General features: G+C 38.9%; 1 long non-coding RNA gene across 2 annotated transcripts; it reads right to left on the bottom strand.

Annotated features, from left to right (window-relative positions):
- Positions 1 to 1,386: 1,386 nt before the first annotated feature.
- Positions 1,387 to 20,249, bottom strand: LOC142602627 (uncharacterized). 2 transcript variants are annotated; one of them, XR_012836381.1, is made up of 5 exons: positions 20,123 to 20,249; positions 17,810 to 17,896; positions 10,427 to 10,525; positions 5,017 to 8,823; positions 1,387 to 3,147 (listed from the first exon to the last, which is right to left on the bottom strand). It is a non-coding gene; the product is annotated as an uncharacterized LOC142602627 (long non-coding RNA). The 2 variants fall into 2 exon arrangements; XR_012836380.1 differs by lacking the exon at positions 1,387 to 3,147 and having other exon boundaries at positions 4,242 to 8,823.
- Between the last annotated feature and the right edge of the window lie 265 nt (positions 20,250 to 20,514).

Below are 20,514 nucleotides of genomic sequence, written 5' to 3'. Positions count from 1 at the left end.
TCTCTAGAGCCATTCCTTCTTTTACGCTGGCTGCTGGACAGGAAACACAGAGCAAACAGCCAAGGAAAAAAACCATTTTGTACAGCTTTTCCCTCCTTGTTATTTTAATGTATTCTGTTAAAAATAGAAATGGGCCAACGTGTAGAAAAATCAAAACACAGTCAATGAACAAATCACTCCAGTGCTTTCCATGGATCTAATTTTCCTTGTATTGTATAAGAGAGAGAAGAATCAAACCCTTCATCCACAGCAAATAAGTTGATCTTATGCTGATGAATAAAAGTTTTGTTTCTCTAAGCAAGAGTTCTCCATCAAGGCATACTTGCTAGTTCACGTCATCACTCAGCATGCTTCAGACAATCGTGCCTTTATTTATTTATTAGATTTTGTAGCAAGTAACGTACGCCAAGGAAAACAAGTACTCTGTGAACTATAGATTTAAACAAAGCAATACATTCTCGTCTTTCTGTATCTACCTCTTTTTATCTCTTCTTTAGTTACAAGCACGCGGTTCCCATCAGAACGAACACAAAGTGGCCCACTGCTATAGTTAGCTGTATTTGTCTTAATGGAGTAAATTCAGTTCAATACTACACTCCTGTGAAATTGGAATAACTATATTGAAAACAATTTAGCACATCATTATCTATATTATTAGTATTAATTTTAGTAGAGTGTTAGCTGTCACTTTAGAGATATCTGTGAAGAAAAAATTCCTGCCTGAATAGTTTACAAAATAGCACACACAAATAATAAGTCTGTTTTTTCCAGCTTCTTACATTGCCAATTGCATTAACCTGCCATTGATCCTCCTACTTACTAGGCAAGACCTTGTCTAGAGGGAAAAGTTGCAGGTGCAGCTCCCTAAACTGGGTGACTTAAATTGACTTTATCATCTCTTCAATCAGTTGAGCTGAATTTTGTAAATTACAAAAACAACTTAAGGAGGTGGCAAACTGTTTTAAGTGCATCTGGCTTATAGTCATTCTTTTGAAATCGGTTCAACGTTTTCTTGTACAGACCTGGCCTAGATTATTATCTGCCATGGATAAAATTATAGATCCAAATCCCGTGGTATGTAACAAACAGGGAGCGCTACCAACTGCAGTGACAAAACGGGCCTATTATACCGTACAGGAAGTGAAAAACAAGACTCTGGAACAGAGGAATGGGGAACAGAGATGACTGTCTTGTTATGATGCTTCCCTAGACTTTGAAAACTTGCATTTTGAAAGTCCTAATTCTGGCTGCCAGTTTCCTACAGGATGACTGGCAAATTTCTCAAACTTTGTTTTTTTCTGGAGTCTCTGCTTTATTCCTTAATTTCTAAGCGCCCATCACCTGCACGTAATTTTCAAGAGGAATGAAAACTCGCAGCTGCAACTGTCTCCCACTGAAGGAGTATTTTGTAACAACTAATCTGCAATTGTAACAAAGTTATAACATGGTCTCAGATTTCAAGGGTATGAGTCAACATGCTCATTAGTTTGTGCCTCATGTTATTACGAAGCTAAAATACATTACAGTGCTATACAAATACAGGAGGGCTTTTTTAGCTTTTGAGCCTGCTGATCATCAGTGTCACTTTATAAGACAGATTCTAGATGATTGTGAGGCTGCCTCTGGTTTTAGAATGTTTTTCACCTTACAATATATATTTATGTTTCTGAGCATCCCAAAAGACTGCCTTCCTGAGTCCTGGCTCCACACGACCTGAAACATCTGAATGTTTTCCTTAGCTTTGATAGAGCTGCCGATAGGAGAAAAGCTTTAGAGGACTAAGGTCGTACTTACAGAATATATTTTTGGTGGTGGTTGCTTAGAAGCTGAAAGTTTTGTGAGGATCCTTTGTACAGGTTGAAATAATTTATATGACAGTGGGGCTTAGCTGACCTTTGAAATGTCTTCTTTTTTTTACAGTGTAAGTACACACAAAATATAAAAATCACTTGTTTATTTAAATTATGTTTTACTGCACAATTAGAAGCAGAAGGTAGCACTTCTGTATAGGCCATTCAAATACAATTTCCTTAGATTTTTTTTAAAAAATATTTCTAAAACTGCTTGATATATGAGTTACAGACAAAACCAACTTTTAAATCTAAATACATTTTGTTGTGTATAGCTACAATAAATGAGTTACTAATATGCTCAGTATATTTTTTAATATACACACATATATATTACAAATTGAGCAGACTCATTCCTTGAATAAAAAGCACTAGATGTTCAAAATAAGATAATACCTATAAACCAGCCTCCAATCAACTGGGAAGCAATGTATTGGGACCACGGTAGATACCTGTCAGATCTGTCCCATTTTCTAAGTTCTTCACATAATGACAGAGCTTTAAGTCATTTTAGCAGTCATTAGCCTAAAATGTACACACAGCTACAATTATGAAATCTCATTGACCAACCAATTAACAGAATTAGCTAATACATGCCAGTAAATCTGGCATAGAACTAAGCACCAAATGAATTATATAATTTTATATAAAGCCTCTGTATACAATTGTTTTCCTATCATAAATCTTCAATGTTCTTTTAAAAGAGGAAAAAGTAGCAATCCTGAATGTTCTATTAACTGAAGGTTTTAAAAATGTTTCAGACTGAGTTAATCAAAATGGTCTGTTTTTCAACTTACAGCACACTACGCATGTATGTCCGCATGTGCATGAATACAATCACCTTACATTTCAGAGTAAGTCAAACAACAATATATTGTCTTCTTAAAAAAAAATAAATTTCTCCTGACAAAATAGTGTGCTTGAACAAACTGAGTTTTCTGAAACAAAACATTTCAGAAAAAAAAATCCCAACCACATCACAGAATTCTTCCAACTTGACCAGAAAATTTGTCTGAGTTTACCCATACAACTTATTTTGTTGATGCTCACAATGAAGATGTTGTCTCAAAACATTTGTTGATAAGTATCCACAGCAATACAATCTTTAATACAAACTGAATCAATTTAGCTGTAAGAGATTGACTGTAGTACAGACATTTTTGTCCCTATTGCCAGAGGAACATTTTATTCCTACATAGCTTCACTTACACCTGGTTTTAATCACAACAGTTGAAGTTGGTGTTTAATGTCCAAACTAGTAACTTCAGATGTCTCCCTGGAAATGGAATTACTAGCACTCTCTGCTGGGAAACACACAGGAAAAAAATAATTATGATGTAAAGAAGATAAAATACAATAAAGTATGTAGTTTAATCTTATTGACAAAGAAATGCAGTAATGAGGATGTCATTTGCCATTCCTAAGCTAAACTATTGGAAATTTGGTTTCTCTTTTCCTATCTCCAACCTATTTCTTATATTCCCCACTTACAAAGATGTTTAACAGCCAATGATAAACAAGTTAAAGGGATCTGGAAAGCAAGTTATGCGTGTACGCTCAATCCACTAGTACATCTTTTCTTGAATTATATTAGTATGACAGTGTGATATAGTCACACATAGTCAAAACTTGAAGGTAAGAACATCCAAATGGCAGTAAACTGTTGGGTTTGGGGTTTGTGGGTTTTTTTCCCCAGAAGTATACGCCCACACTTGTGTGTTTGAAACTCTGCTGGTTACATTTGCGCATAAAAACAGCCAATGAAAATTGGTTATCCCATACTACCATAGGCCCATATAACACCTCTGAGTTTGCTTTGAGTTTCCTGCTGTTAACTAATGGCCTTGATTTACATTTTTCCATTCTTGTGGAGACTCCTACAAGAAAAAAGAGGGTTAATATTTTTTAGTTTCAAATTTTTGCTTTTTTATCCTTTCCTGCATCACAGAAGCAGAGTGTCCAATCTGACATATTTCCTAAGAAAACCTCTTGCCTTTTGGCTCTTTGATTCCTCCCCTGTCCCCAAGCAAAGCAGAATTGTGTCTAAAACCACCTCTGGGATATATTTAATTATTATTTTCCTATTATATGCAGCAGTGTGGTATGAGCACAATGAGATTGCGTGGTGATTGTGAATGAATGCAGCTCTGACATAAGCTCGCTCACTGTTTTATTGCAAAGGCACCTTGAATTTCAGCATTTTCTGATGTCTTTGGAAAGCTTCACTTTGTAACCTTGTTAGCATTCTTTTAAGGTAAGTTTTTGTATAGGTTTTATAATGCAATATGCTATAAGCTAAGAGGGTTTTCAAAAACCAGAACAACCTAAAAGCTTTGATGACGGGAGGAGGGGGGTTGGGGGGGGCGGGGGGCAGGGTGACGACACACCAAAAACCACCCTTTCCTGAAATTTTTATCCAGTAATCTTATCTGGCTTCCACTGAAGTTAATGACAGTTTTGTTGATCATGGTATGGCCTGAATACAATTAAAAATCCCTCATGTTATATTACATAGCATGCTATAGCTATTAAGCTAGAATTACATTTAATAAGCGATGCGCTCAACAACTAAGACATAGCAACAAATAATTGTGCAATTTAATTCTGCCTTCTCATAATATATGTTATGGTACAGGGTTGGTTTTGTTGTTGGTTTTTTTAATATACAGGAGTTTAATCTACAGTCTGTTTCCTTTAGACTACAGAATGAACACAGCTAAGTAAATTTAACTCAACCAGGTAAAATATCACTAAGTTCTTCAATGCACTGTATTACCAGAGCACGTGGCATTTTTGAATGCATTTATTCTCACCCTGTGCGAGGAAAATAGAAGAGTCCTCCTCTTGTCTGGCAGAAAAGGAACTAAGGCACAGAAAGGCTAATTTACTTGTGAAAAAACTTACGTTCATTATCTGTAGTCAGCTAGGGTACTGAACCTACACCTCCCATGCCCTAGGCTGATACCCTAACTGCAGACAAAAATCTGTCTTCATTTATCCCATTCGGTGTAAATGCACAGTCGGTATTATATAATAAAAATTATTAATGCAAGTCAGGAAAAGAAGCAAGTGTAGAACCGTCATTTCTTTGCTCTCAGTGGACAATACTTACAGGGGAAAGGATATTCCAAGCTGAAGGGTGATTACGATTCTCTGTGTGTCCCACTTAGAGTATACAGCATGCAGAAGAAAGATGCTGACGTGGGGCATCCACAAACTCTGTAGATTATTGCAGGATTTTGACATGTTGCCAGAATTGAATCTATAGCACAAACCAAAGACAAGAAATGGTATTATTCAATATCTTATAATTCATGCAATCTAAACATTTTTTCATTAAGCCAACAAAAAGGATGCCAAGATTATCCTCCTGCCAAGTTTCAAAGGCCTGTTGCTAACCATTGAGGCACGGAACACTTAATAAAAGATCATAAGAAATTTTTTTAATTTGAAAGAATTCAGTAATCTTTGTATGGAAACTGTTGCTACTGCTTCTCCTATAATTATAAATTGCACACATACACACAGATTATTTTTTTTCGAAGTCTGAAATGACTGACTCACAACAAACCTGAAGTGCTATACTTCCCTCCAGTCCATTACGTATAGGTGAATTTCAGGTTGGCTGGCTACATTATCGTGGGAAAGTAAATTGCAATACTGCAGCAACTGTACGTCTTTGTGCATCAATGCTTGCTTGCTCATAAGAATGCAACAACCAGAGCGGGGGGAGGGGGGGGAAGGATTAAAGCTAGGATAAAGTCTAATCTGAGGCCATCCAACACTGCAGTTCTATTCTAAATAATAGATTTGAGGTTTTAGAAGTTCAGCGAGGTATTTTCTTGTTCCAGGTCTCTGTCACAATGTCTGGGGCAGCAATTGTCTGTCACACAAAGACAAAACAAAATTATTGCAGGAACTGCTGGAATACAAAGTTCAAACAACAAAGGAAGCGGCTGCAGAGGCTGGAGGACCTGAGCTGATCTCTCTTATTCTAGCTGTCTTAGCACTTCACTGTAGGACTGAAATACCAGATCAGCCAGAGGTGGTTTGGTTTTTATTTTTTACAGAAGGAACTATATTCACCTGGTTAATCCAAGGAGGTACAATCTGCATCTTACTTTGTTAACAACGCTGCATAATGAGAGAGACCTATCTATAAATAGGCATATACTATTGAAAATACATGTAGGAAGGGGTCCTATACCCCTCTGCCCCTCTGCCCCTAAAGACAGGTTTCTTTACCCTGACAGAAGATTGTATGATCAGGAAGGAGTTCAAGCCAGGGTGTGGGAAATACCTGACATTAGTAAACAGGTTCCTTTCCTGCTTCTCATGGCCTCATTTTTTAATCTTACATCTTTGAGCTGGTTATTCCAGCAAAGGCAAAACCACAGCCTTCCACACAGATAACAGATAGGATACTGCTGCTGAAAAGCGAGCAGTAAGCAGGTATAGAGTCCAATCAGAAGTCAGCATAATACAGTTCAATATGCAATAACTTCTGTATTTTAAGGAGCAAAAATTTTAGTTCCCTATTGTTCAGATCTAAGGCCAGTTGCTATTTTTCACTGTACCTTTCAAAGTACCAAGGATTCCCACAGAAGTATATGGAAGTTGCTAACAATTTGGATGGCTATGAAAGAACAGAGCTCAAACAAAAGCCACCATCCTCTGCAGTTTGTTAAACAGCAACTTTTCCCATTACTCACTACTTTCATCCTCCCATCCTTCTGGGCGAGGAGGGATAAATACAGCTCAGCCAGCATTAATTCTGCATCATCTGGAGACATCACTAGGAAAAGAACACGCACACACATGATGCAAGAGGGAAGAGCTAAAAGCTGAAAGTTACAGAAGTACAGTCTCCACAAGCAATATATTGTCAATTAATACAAAAAGATATATGTAAACCTGGCAACTACAAGAAACAGGTTTTACATTTCTTGAAAATGAGAGAAAATGCATGGGAAATCAAAGTGGATTAGTTAAATTTGACTCTTCGTGAATCTTACTGCTGGTGACTTTAGTGGTTTACTCTTCTCTTCCACTCTCATTGCATGTAAATATACTAACTTACAAATCCTTCAAATCCAATAACATGCATAATCCCCTTTCCTAGGAAAAATGAAGCAGAGTGCATGCCTAATTGTAGACTGTAGAGTCTATAGTACCTCCAAGACTGGTAGCTCCAAGACATTCTTGTTCTAAGTTCTCCGGTCCTGCATCTGGCACAATTCAGTCACACAATGTTCACTTCTTCAAGAACTAGAAAATCCTGTGTAAGCTAGTGGAAGAACAAAGGAACCCAGTGGAGTCAGTAAGGTATTTTCTGCAGGAACCGCTCTTTAACAAGAAAATGGCATTATTATGAACAGGAAATACAAAGAAAAAAAATCCAACTTGTGGGTCAAGCAGTCCTATGATATTAGGATTAAATTCATTACAACTTTCCAAACACTATCCCACTCCTCCTTTCCAAAAACCTGTTCTTCTAGACCCTTCTCACTATCCAAGTGGGAAAGTGAAAAGAAGGAAATAAACTGAGCCAGTGTAATGCTTCATTCATTGAGAACAGAATGGTACTCCATAAGCTGTACATTATGTTTTAGTCTCCAAACCACCTGTCCAAATAAAAAACAAACAACACCCCCCCCCCCCAAAAAAAAAAAAAAAAAATTATAAGCCTTCTTTTGGTGAGAAACACAAAAGAAATAGCAGACTAAAAACAAAGAGACCCTGTTTATACTGCAGAGATTATTAGAGACAAATCAATGTTAAAATTAAGGAAATTCTGTCTTAATTTTGGAATCCAACTTTGACTCCATACATATAAAAGTATCCATAAATGTGCTAATATTTGGCCATCACACTGGGGACCATTTCCACAATCACAAGAAAATAAGTTCAGAGCTTCAGATTAATAATTGTTCCTCTGAAGTAAAGATGAAGATGCACTGTTAACAATATCATATAAAGCTTTCCATGCTTAGGTTTCTTGCTGGAATCCCAGTCAGAGGAGTAAAGCTACTATCAGCTGATGGTGTTGGATAACATATATGACTAATTAGGAACAAACTATTTCAGTCCCAGTGGAGAGATGTCCACATTACAAAATGAGCATAGAAGCAGATACCAGAGTTGGCATATTTGCACAAAAAGGCAATGATTGAATCGACATAGAGAATAAAACCACTTCAAACTCTCTCCCAGGCTTTGCCTCCAGATCATAACTGAGACAGTACAAGTCACACCACAGTGGTGTAAGGCCTTCAATTTCCAAGTTGGCAGTGTAGCATATTTCAACACCATTAATTTGCCAAAAAACACCACAAGGTTCTGGTTTGGGATTTCTTTCTAGTAATGGTTATACTGGTGTCTCTGAGTGGCATAATAGTTCACATGCTTATGTAGCAGATTAGACTACCATGCTACATTTGAGTCACTTACTAAAGATTCTGTACCTTGTTAAGACAAGGCTGAGTGAATTCTGTAATAAAAAGTGAAGGCAAAAGAGATCTAGTCACAAATGCTGCTGTGTTTTTAAAATTCAGTCACAGCACTATTACAAAAGACTTCATACCAAGCCAAAGAAAAAAGTTCAGGAAGTTTAAAATATTATTATTCATAAAACTTTTGCAAATTAATTGTTTTCCCCTCTGTCCGAGAAAAAAAAAAAAAGTTTATTTTTTGTGGATAACTCAATTTACGTGACAGAACCCAGCAAAAAGGAAGCTGTCATAACAAATATCATCATGGATCAGGACTACAGGACAGAGGAATAAAACACAGCTTTGCAAACTGAGCTCTTAGAGAACTGGCAGTAACCAACAAAAACTACTTTATTCTCAGCTCAAAACTCTTGAGAAATATGCACAGTTAATTCTCATGATGAAGCGATAGAAATATCCAGATTAGCCAGCCAAGTTTCTAGCATTTCTTCCCAGTTTGTCAGCTGTCTTAGGCTTCCCCACTCAAACAAGAAGAAAAACAAAGAAACAACCATTAGGCTGTACTTTATAAGAAGGTTCTGTTTGTAAATAGTTTTCAAAGCACTACGAAACAGTAAGTAAGAAAATCTGCAAAATTTTACAGCCTGAGAACTATGTGTTGAAGATGAGGTTATACAGTAGCAGTCATGGATGGCTATAAGCAGTGTCTATTGGCTTGTTTAACCTTATGTCAATTCATTAACCTCCTATTACAGTATGTATTGATAATTTACTAAGCTTTTTAGGAATTAAAACTTCATTTTCTTCTCTTGAGAACGTGCACTCTAGTTCACATGCTATTGGTGATACACAGCCAGGAAAGGTTTCCCCTAGCCTTCTGGCTCTCTGGCCCCCCAGCCAGAGATTACACTGAAGCCATGTAATCTCAAAATGCAGTTTCACGTGCGCTTCATGCACAGCAGCCTGGAGCCTCTTGTGGAAAATCCTGTCTACCTTGGACCTAATGGCTATCTTGGGTACTTTTCTCCTCTTCCTTTGATCTTATGTTTAGTACAAGTCTGACTTTAAAAAAAATGGGTTGAAAAACATTAAACTCTTCATGAACTGAAGAACAAACCTCTGGTGAAATAACCTCAAAGATGCAGCAGCATGGAGAGTATTTCTGCTTATTCCATATGTTAAATCATATGAAAGGATAGCAAGATATTAAATTCAGTTCTTCCCTACTGTTAATTTTTCATTATGAAAAAATACATATGTTAATGAAGCTACAGAACTGTCCACACTGTCACAAACAAAAAGAAGTTCTAATTATAAGACAACCACAGGTCTGAAAATCTTTTGTTACCTGAAAAGTTTGAGGGTGTCTGGTTTATAGTATTAATTAAAAATTGCTCTGTTTAAGCAGAAGAGCAAAGACCAAAACATTCATCAACAGCTAAACAGGTGAGCAAAAAGACGACTTGACAAGTCCATTGAAAGATTTTAGCGATTCTGTTTTAAGCTTAATGACTGCTTACATGGATATATATTTTTCCATCATACAGGCCCATAAACAGACATATTGAAAATAATATTTTTGAAGTTTTACCTACAAGGAAATTTTATTAGCATTCATCTTCTCCTTCTCATGAATGGAAATGCATGTTAATTCCCTTTTACCTTTACTGTTTCAAATTGAATTCACTGTACAGTATTATAATTTGTCTTTCAGAGGAAAGATTATAAGTAAATGTGTTTGTAAAAATTGTTCATAATGATCAGTTCTTAGTCCTATTTATACTGGTTATTTTAAAATATAAAGTAAGTCATACCTAACATTTCTAAAGCGTCATTCACCTGCAAATTTCATGACATTTTACATATATTAATCAATTAAGCCCTACTATACCCATCTCAATTAGGCATTAATATCCCAATTTTACAGTTAGTTACACTGAGGATAGCTTGAAAGGTTAGCTGTCTTGCTAATACCACTCAGGAACGGGGATAAAACCCAAGAATGACAATCACTTCTCTGTGTGTAATGGAAAAAGAAAAGCCTTTCCCTATTGTAGAATTGAAAATATAAAAATAAAAGGCAAAATTAATAGACAAAAGTTTGAGCTCTTACAGAACTTTTACCTTTTCTTGTGAAACAAATTATTGCTTTACAAACTTCTTGGAGAGAGGTGAATACATATGATCAAGAGATTTCTGCAAGAAGTTCTTTAATCTGTGGTCCTGTAAATCAAAGGAAAAACAGTTGCGTAGAAGTATAGTCCATACCAATCTCGCCTCTCCCCACCTCCCAAGCCAAACTAAACATCTTGAACTGAACAGAAGTTCAGCTTTGTACCACTTGGAGAGCTTTGTTTCAGCTGGCTCCCTTAGAGCACATCCAGGCCACTTATGCTTGTTTGAACAGTAAAAATGAAGGTATCCAATTAACATAACTGTATAGTATCACATCACATTAATTCTATCAAACTTGCCAGTCTAATACCACTAGAAAATAATTTTATTTCTATTTTCTATTCTAATTTTAATATGACGAATAGAGAAAAGTCATTCTGTTTATGCTGTTTCTGAGTTACTATAGTCTGTCTCTGATTATAAAATGGTAAACCAATGTGTTTCCAGGTGCACATCCTAAAGGTAACCCATATTAGTAACCATAACTGCATAATTTCTCTGTATGCTTTCACTACTAATATCTAGAATTCAAAATGTACTGTTTTAGAAGGGCATTCTTATTACTACCTTAAATTATACTCCTTTATTGCTTTTAGTCCTCTAACTTGATTCAGAAACCACTACAGGTTTCTCATTTTGTATCTGACTTCTGTATGTTCTGTGTGGGTGAAGAAAGAATAGGCTACTTTGCTATATTGTGCTATCTCGGTTTTATACTACCACTCCTCTCAGAGGGGTCAGTGACAAATTATGGTCACTTGGTATTCACTCTGTTGCAGATTTTGCACCAAATGAGGCAGGGATCACACAGAAGTGATCCTGTTTGATCTTCTTGTTCTATCATCATCAAGACTGTCATCATGTCCATGAAATAAACAACAGAACCAAGGCTGTAGAGGCAACCTCCATTCTGGCACTTCTTTTTTTTTTTTTTTTTTTCCATGCCTGACCTAGCATGCTTAATGTTCTTTTAATTTAGCATCACCACAATTGTCATTGAGGTTCTCAGCCAGATACTTAGAGTACATCTATAATGCTCCTGTATCAGGGAGAAAACCCTGGCTCCAAGTCTTATTTATGTAGATGGGCTGATCTCCAAACTGGCTCCACACTGTCCCTTACCAGCTCCAGCCACAGGCCATTCTAGTACTCTGCATATACTGTAATCACTTAATCAATGCTTTGTGTCTAACATGGCCTCTCAGGTATGCTCTGTAACAGCAATCTGACCCAATGTACCAGTTCATTAATTACTGACAGCTCCTAGTGTTCCAGAAACCTGTTAGAGGACACCTACAGCATGGCCATAATGCTGTGGTGTCTGGCAGCCCCAGCTCTTTCAAGAGGGAAAATCAGTATGGCACAGAGCAAGTCTGTAGCTTCAGTTTCATACCCCTGCATAGTCTGTATCAGCTCGAGCTTTCTAAGGTCACGCAGACTGTCATCTACCCAATACAATGTTCCCACCTGGCTCTTTTAATTGCATGAATGAGAAGAGACACCAACCTATGGTCTTGCTGGCCTACACTGATCACTATAGAAGCGGTGAAGAGCATGTCCAGTCATGTTGAGAAGCTTTATCTTGGGACAGATGAGCACCCTCCTTACCTGAATGAATTCCAATACTACCATATCCAAAAAGCTAGAAATGGGGCTGCATTATGTCCAGAAACTACACACCAGGAAAAAAGCAATTGGTGACCTTCCCACCTGAGTGAATGGACCATCCGTGTTACTGAAGGGGCTGCAGGAATGTGCTGAGGCTTATATTTTCCAAATTAGGGTGACAGCATCAGAAATGTGATCTTATGCGTTAGTGAGCCAGCAACATGACTGATAACAAAGCTGAGGGGAAAGCATGAGAGAGATGCTAGAGAGCTTAACAACCTGAATTCTTGCCACCTGTGGTTGTTACGTCCAGGAATACATAAGAGGAATAGACAGGATTTGTCTTCCCAGCCTGTGTGGCACCACTTTGAAAATAGTGCTATGAAATTTGATACAGGCAGGGAAGGTGCTAGTGGGAACACAAATGGAACAGCCACATGCAGAGGGTTGTCAGAGTGAGTTCAGGTTGTGAGCAGACTGTGCACTAGTGATGACACATGTACAATACTGCTTGCTGAGATTGTACGTCCACCTCTTGGCTGCTATTGAGCTATGATGTGTCACTGTTGGTATGTAGGTATATATGGTAGCCAATACTATGCAAACAGCGAGCAAAGTCTGCAAAACTGTTGGTCAGAGAGGCCTTTCTTTTTTCATGACTGTGGGTGATATGGAATGAAGCGATTCTGGAAGCCGTTGCTGGCCTTTGAGCACAATGTTTCTGCCATGGGCACCTCCTGCTTGGTTGTCCACTGCCAGATAGCATACATTCCCTACAAGCTGCCCATGTTCTCCTTCCTTCCCCAACTTCAAATGGGTATAATGAAATTAGGGCACTTACCCAAGCTGGCCTCTTTCTCATCCTGGAATTTCTGTCCCATTGCTACCCTGGAGATGCAAGACGGGCAAAAAATGGCACCTTCTCCTTAGAGGACTGTGGACGTTCAGCTTCTACACTCACTCAGCCTAGCACAGAGATCAGGCCACAAACTGAAAAGTCAGGGAATCCGCATGGCTCTGCAGTGGTCTTCAGGTCAGAAATCCAGTGCAGCTCAGCATAAGGTACTTATGCAAAGCTACCTAAGGGGTCTACTGACATACTGATCTTTTAGGTAGATAGCTTTCAGGGGTTTTCCTTCAAGTTGCTTGTCTCTGTGGTCAAAACCAGCCATGCTGAGATGCCACCCAGTCACCTTTTCTGGTGTGCTATTGAGATACTTTCCCTCAGCACAGGGCTGGGCAACCTCCAGCAGGCCAAATCTCCTCAGGTCTCATTTCTTACCTGTGTGCCTTTACAACATCATAGGTTTGTTTATTCCTTGGTTAAAAGTAAGTCAGAGAGTTAAAGAATTAAAGGCTGCATTTCAGTCAGTCAGATTTCTATAATCTGCTATGAGACATAAAATGTGTGGTGCATGTCTGGTGGCACTAAGGGGACATATGAATCTCCAAGGCCTTCTGGATATAATTGGTATACCTCACATGGGTAGAGGAAATGAAACTCAGCAGGTCTATATTGTCCCAATGCAGCAACCAATGAAGTGAAATGCCTGCTAAATCAGCCCCAAACTTTCTCTTAGCAGGAAGGAAATTATTTGTTGCAGGCAGAAGCCTAAAAGTGAACAGTGTACACAAGTGGGGCACCAAAGCCTGAGAGCATCTTAAACTGACAGGGTAGGTACAGCCTTTGATAAGCATGGTAGAAGCTGAAGAAAAGCTTTTTACCAGCTCTCAGCGTGACAGTTCACCCTCCACCAGAGCAGTCACACCAGGTTCAACACCACTGCAGCCCACAATGTGCCTGAGCTATGTTCCCTCCTTCACTTGATGTATGTGTTCTCTCTGTAAATCTGTGCCATCTAAGGATTCCCCATTGTTGGGGGAAACACAGTTATGGTTAAGGTTCCTCTCCAACTCCTTGGCATCTCACAGGTCACGCACAGGGGTGAAGGGAGGGTTCCTTTACTTTGTAAAAAAGAAAAATTTTGATCTGTTTTAGTTTGACTTAAAGCAAGCATAAAAGCTAAACTGTTTTTATACACATTTCTATAATGCAAGATACTTTCAGTGTTTCAGGGAGAATAAAAGCACTCAAGTTAGTTCACCAATTTGCATAAGTAAAGTCGTTTAAGGTATGCTAAAAAGGTATTATGACCAAAAATGTTAGTATTAGAAACCAACACCCTGAAAACACTAACTACTGAAAAATGGTTTTGTCTACTTTTATAAATTATCCAAACCTTGTTCTTCATCCATTACTGACAATAATACCTGAGTGACATGCATTATGCATTAAATATTTTTATAATCATTCAGAACTATTTGTATTAAACAGTGATAGCAGATATTCACTTAAGATTTAAAAATGTTAAAGTTGATAGTATACAGTATATATCAGAATATCATAGATTAGATTATGGTGGATATCTTCAGGCAATTTTATTTTACATGGAATGGAAGGGTGGAACACTAAGCATTTTAATCCAAAAAAACCCTCTACTCACTATTTGACCTAAACTGATAAAAGTTGAGAAGTTCATATCTGAACTTGTCACTTAAAGGTGAACTAAAAATCTTTAGCAGTAAAGGGCAAAGAATCAAAATCAGCCACATAGTATATAAACAGAGGTAAAAAATTCAACTAACTTTACATTTAGAAAATGAAACATGGAGCTTGTAGCCACTGGCTACTGTATCAAAATCTGTATCAAAGATGTTACTACACTCTAGCTGTTAAGTAATCTGTGAAATGAATTAGTGGGCACCTCTATCACAGAAGTCCAGTCACGCAACTGGTATTTTTGCAGAATCAACAGAGAGGATATGAATGAACTGTTCTCTAATTATTCTGGCAAGGCAGAAGAGGACATTCTGCACTTCATTCTCTGGTGTCATGAATTTGACGTCTTTATAACTGTTAAATTAATTTTTCTGTACTTCAGGAGTCTGTTTCAGTTCTTAATCTTATAAGGATGAAATTCACCCTGCCTTACAAGGTCTTAGAAAGTCCCTAGTGCAATGGATCCATTGATATTCTAGTGCCTACACTGTGGACAGGTAACTGGGGAAATTTGTGGGTGCTGCAGATCATTTTTTTTCCTGAGACAATTCATAATATTCCACAAGAAAGCACACCTAGGCCTTCTCAGAAGACATAAGGGCACTACCGATAAATATTTGATCTATCCAGAGACATGCAGCCAAGACTGTGTAAAAGATACCAAACCACCTTTAGCCCAACAGTTCACCAAACCATCTTTAGCCGAACACTTCACCAAGAGGTAATACTTTTTTTTGGTGTGCGTGTGTGTATACTATAAACACAAATATACCCTACCCTGGGTTGGGTATTTTGGCATCCCATGATTATTTACTGTTCTCTATAAAAATGTTACTGCTTTCATTACTCCATAATAATAATATAAATAGAACTACAATCCTGCTACAGGAAAGAACCGTATTTTCTTTCAACTTTCTTCTTGGTTACACCAGGTTGCTCACCCAGAACTTGTCTGAACTAATCTTGTCCTTCACTACTGCACGTAACAGGGATTTTCATGCCATCCAAGTCACAGAAATTTCAAATGTTGGCCCCAAAAAAATCAAGGTCAACTCATCTCCACATCCACAACCAAGCCCCATGGAAACTTTTTGTCATTGTCTTTGAAAGACAATGACTCGTGATTTAACCCGGCAGGCAGCTGAAACAACCACACAGCCATTTGCTTACTCCCCTCCCCAGTGAGATGGGGGAGAGAATTGAAAAGAAAAAATAAGCAAAAAAAAAACTTGTGAGTTGAGATAAAGACAGTTTAATAGGACGGAAAAGGATAATAATAATAATAATAATAATAACAACAACAACAATAATATAAAAAACAAGTGATGTGCAGTACAATTGGTCACCAACCAAAGCTGATACTCAGCTATTCTCGAGCCAACTGCCCCCCAGCCAGCCCCCAAGTTATATACTGAGCATGACATCATATAGTATGGAATATCCCTTTGGTCAGTTTGGGTTAGCTGTCCTGGTCGTGAACCTTCCCAGCTTCTTGGGCACTCTCTGCCTTCTCATTGGCAGGGCAGCGTGAAAAGCTGAAAAGTCCTTGACTGCTTGGCAACAACTAAAAGCATCAGTGTGTTATCAACATTATTCTCACCCTAAATCCAAACCACAGCACTATACCAACTGCTAGAAAGAAAACTAACTCCATCTCAGCCAAAACCAGGACACTCTATTACACAAATGATTTTAAGAAGCATATTGAAAGAAGCACGTAGTTCCAGACAAGAATAGCTTTTACCTCCACTGTAAAGAGCCTGTTACAGATCCACTGGTGTTTATATCAGTGCTGTAATGAGAAATATACCCTTTAAAAAATCCTATCTCCTCTACGTAGTTTTCATGATGAATAACAAAAAATGGCATCAGGTTCTTATTTTTTCTCCTTTGGTTTATTAGTATTATTTATTATTAACACTAACAGATACAAATGGATACCAACAGTCCAGGGAAAGTTTTAAATTGGGTTGTAATGTTTACCGGTTTTCTTAGATGTTATAATTTGGGTCCAATCATTCCTCTTTCTTATTAACATACTTTGATATTAAATACCCATAATACATATGAAGGCATCCTACTTATTTTTTTTTTCCTATTGAGATCCTGATAAAAATGTGGGAATGAGACAATGGGTGATTACTGAACCAAAACAGCTGCTTACCACAGTCCAATTCTGTTCATATAGAAGTAAATGAGAAAATTTTGTCTTTCAGTCCACAGAGAGAAGATGCAAGCTCTAACTGAAGTAGCTACAATGCTATTATATTATCTCTGTCTTAGAGCTATTCAACCGAAGAATAATCTTATACAGTGTTAATAAATTACATTTCAAAATGGTATTTTGCTAATTGATTTTACCCTTGTATATTAATAACATCCAAACAAGACTACCAAAGCTATGTAATAATACCATTTGTACCTTTGTCATACTAGCATGGAGATTGTTCATTATTTCAAGGTCACAAGTAAAAACACCATATTTTATAAATCTAAAGAAAACAGCAAGAACACTAACTTCAAAGATTATAGAAACATGTGGCAACTACTAATTCAAAGGACCAAATATATGTCATCATTACATGCATATGTTGTATTACATCATTTCATGAATTTGAAAATCAGTGGAGGAATGAGAAACCTTGAAGTATGTTTGTTTCTGGTCACTGAGTAATGCAAATCACAGAACTTGCAGCAGCACTGGCATATTTCATTCTGACAAGAGAGCACGGCACCCTAAACCGGAATGAGATGATCCTCTTGAGTTGACTATGCTATTATACAGCAAGACACACTACATAATGTTGGAACTTTTCTATAGGGAATGTGAGATGAAGCTCTTGTATTTTTATGCCATGCATTAAACCATTTACTATCTTACCCTCATTAAAACTCATTGTAATTGATAACTAAATACCAGGACCTCATTTTACAGATACAGACCGACACAATAAAGATGTACACTGTTAATAGTAAACCTAGAAATGCAGCTTAAGAGTCGCTAACTCTGTCTAGTCTCTGTTCTTCTGTGGCCACAATTTAATAAGTTTACTTGAACGGACTGCTTATTTACTGTAAGGACTTGTGACCTTGGCCAAGCTCCTGTTGCCTTTAATCTCTGCTCCTGACACTAAAGGTAGTACATTTATCAGAGCTGGGAGTACCTGAATGAAGCTGGTCAGGAAAAAAACCCACCTCTTCACACTCATACGCTTCCACCTACTTCGTCATCCATTGAGGATATGAACTTTCTGTGAATGAAACAGAAATAGAAACAGGTGTTTTTATGGGAAAGAAATTACATAAAGGGTAACTCTCTGCTCAGTCAATGAAAAACAAAAATTACAATTAGATGAAGTAGGGTGTGTGGTTAGTTGTTTCTTGTTCTTAGTCTGCTTCAAATTCTTTAACATTTCGGGGAACAGGCAGCCTCCACTTGAGGACTGGTTTTAGTTCCCTTAAAAATGTATCTTCATTGAGACAGATAATTCTCACAGGGAAACTTTCACAATGCAAAATTTACTTTTGGTGGTGGTGGTGATTTCCATACAACTCGTATTCCAAAAATTTGCTGGATAAAACAGCAAATATGCAAAAAACACAGAAGAAAGTACATTGCATTTTGAAGAACAAGTTTTCATTGTTCAGCCCTTCCTCAGGTATTGAAAGTAGTGACCAAGAAGAAATGATGCTACGGATACTTTTCTGACTAATGCCTTTTGACTTTTTTTTTTTTTTTAAACACAGAAAAATTTGTAAGCAGAGTTTGTACCATCACTTCATAAGTAACCCTCTTCTGACATCTTGTAGGATTTTAAACTTATCACGTAATCTTTTTTTTTTCCTCTCAGCTTACTGGTGGCTCATTCATTTTGTCTCACTAGACCACAGGGCAGAAGTGGCTATATGCATACTTTTAAGCTAAACTTCTGTTTCCTAATATGTGGCACATTTTCTTCCGCTCCTTTTCTTTCTTTACTTCCAGGTAAGCCACATAGCACAACAGTGAGCAAAGAGGTGAGATTCCGGTTGAAATGATGTAATGCTGAAAATTAAATTTACACACAAGTGTTCAGAGTCTGGGTCACAGCTGGGTCACTCCTCTGAGTGGGAGGCAATCCAGCAAGGAGCACTGGATAATGACTTCTCTATGCTGAGGCCCCTTTCATGAAATATAGCACAAAGCTTTACCTTGATATCTGAATCTAATCTGATTCAATGTGTATAACTATTGGGATTGGCTGTGTGGTAGTAAGGGGTTATATTCTTTTGTTACGTGCTGTACTATGTCTCCTTTTCCTTTCAATCTACTAGCACCCAGACATAATCTTTCCAGTATCTGAACCCTTAACCAAAGATAGTGTTTTAGATGAGGGCCGGTTGAGGCTTTTTTACAGAATACAGCATATTCTTTAGAGTTGCGGGGGGGGGGGGGTGATTTTAAAAATTTTTTTCTTGTTTCTTGAACAAAGAAGGGAGTTTGTCTTGATTGTTTCTGCATGGTCACCTATGGCCAAGGCTATTCTCTCCTAGCTGTATTTATCCACTGTGCTCCTTTGCATGCAGATATAGCTACCACACACCCCTTCCTAACCTTGAGATGAGCTTTCTGTAATGCCTTCCAAGTGAGTTCCACCTTGAGATGGTAGGAAGTATCTGCAGAACATCTCTGCTGACATAAGAGTAACCAGGCCTTCACAGGAGGCACAGGCTCATCTAAGCAATTCAAGCTGGTGGGATAGGCTTTGCAAAACACCTGTGAGTCTTGAAAAAACACAATCACATCAGAAGGTAAAACCTGTACCATTTCCTTCTGCTGTGCCAGTCCTCGATCTCTTGCATATTGCATTGCCAATGATTTTGCACTCTACCTGCAAGGTTTCCCGCTGCCACATGACAATTCTGCGGTCAGCCACAGGCTGACAACCATGGCACCGAGAGAGTGGCTGTCAGGGCCATTTTGCATGAAGCACACACAGCTCCTACCCAGCGAAGCCCTAATGTGTTGATTTACAGAGTCCTCTTGGCTGACATGGGAAAATGAGTCTGGTCATGGTTGATTTAACATTTTATGGGCAAAGAGTCAGCCTGCTATAGTAAGTTTGGACTACTGCAAACATTTTGCACATTTACACACAAGTCCATGGGAAAAAATATTCAACATACTAAGTGGTTTTGATGCTCACATCGCTTGAGCTCTGTTGAAAATAATGTAAGTTTCAATTAAATAAATACAAAGGTGTACGTTACAGGCCAGACCCTCAGGCTGAGTTAGCGGCTCCCGGTCTGCGGGCACACCGGCCCAAGGCAGGAGAAGCTCAGTCAAAGTGCGGAGCAGGCTGCGGGGGGGCTGCAGTGCCCGGGGCTCACCAAATACACCGCGAAGAGGCACGGGACCGTGCCGGCGAGTCCCACCCGCCAGGTGCCGGCCCCACCGTAGGCACCGACCCTCTCCAGTACTTTCCCGGGGTACTTACTAGGGGTCGGGCACCTCTCCCCTTCCCTCCCGGCTACCGCGGCTCCCCCCGGCCCGGCGGCGGGGGGCGGGCGCAGCTGGCGGGCGGGCGGAGCGGAGACGGACGGCTCCGCCCGCCCCGGCGGAAGTGTCGGCTGCCGCGGGGCTGCCCGGCGGCTCTGGGCGGTGGCACCGGCACCGCGGGCCACGCCGTGTCCTTTTGCAGGAGTCGATGCTTGGGCCTCCCCGCCGAGAGGGTGGGGTGGTTTTCCCCTTAATTAACTAAACCAAACCAGCAGCGGAGCGGCCACCTAATCCGCGCTGCCGCTGGTCGGTGTGCCTGAACCGAGCCCGCCGCCTAAGTCGGCAGGTAACGTCGCGCCGTGCCCGGCAGGGAGGGCAGCTCCGCCGCCG

This window comes from Balearica regulorum, chromosome 7 (genome assembly GCF_011004875.1).
Source record: "Balearica regulorum gibbericeps isolate bBalReg1 chromosome 7, bBalReg1.pri, whole genome shotgun sequence".
Taxonomy (NCBI): domain Eukaryota; kingdom Metazoa; phylum Chordata; class Aves; order Gruiformes; family Gruidae; genus Balearica; species Balearica regulorum.
This window is presented reverse-complemented; position numbering and strand designations above follow the sequence as displayed.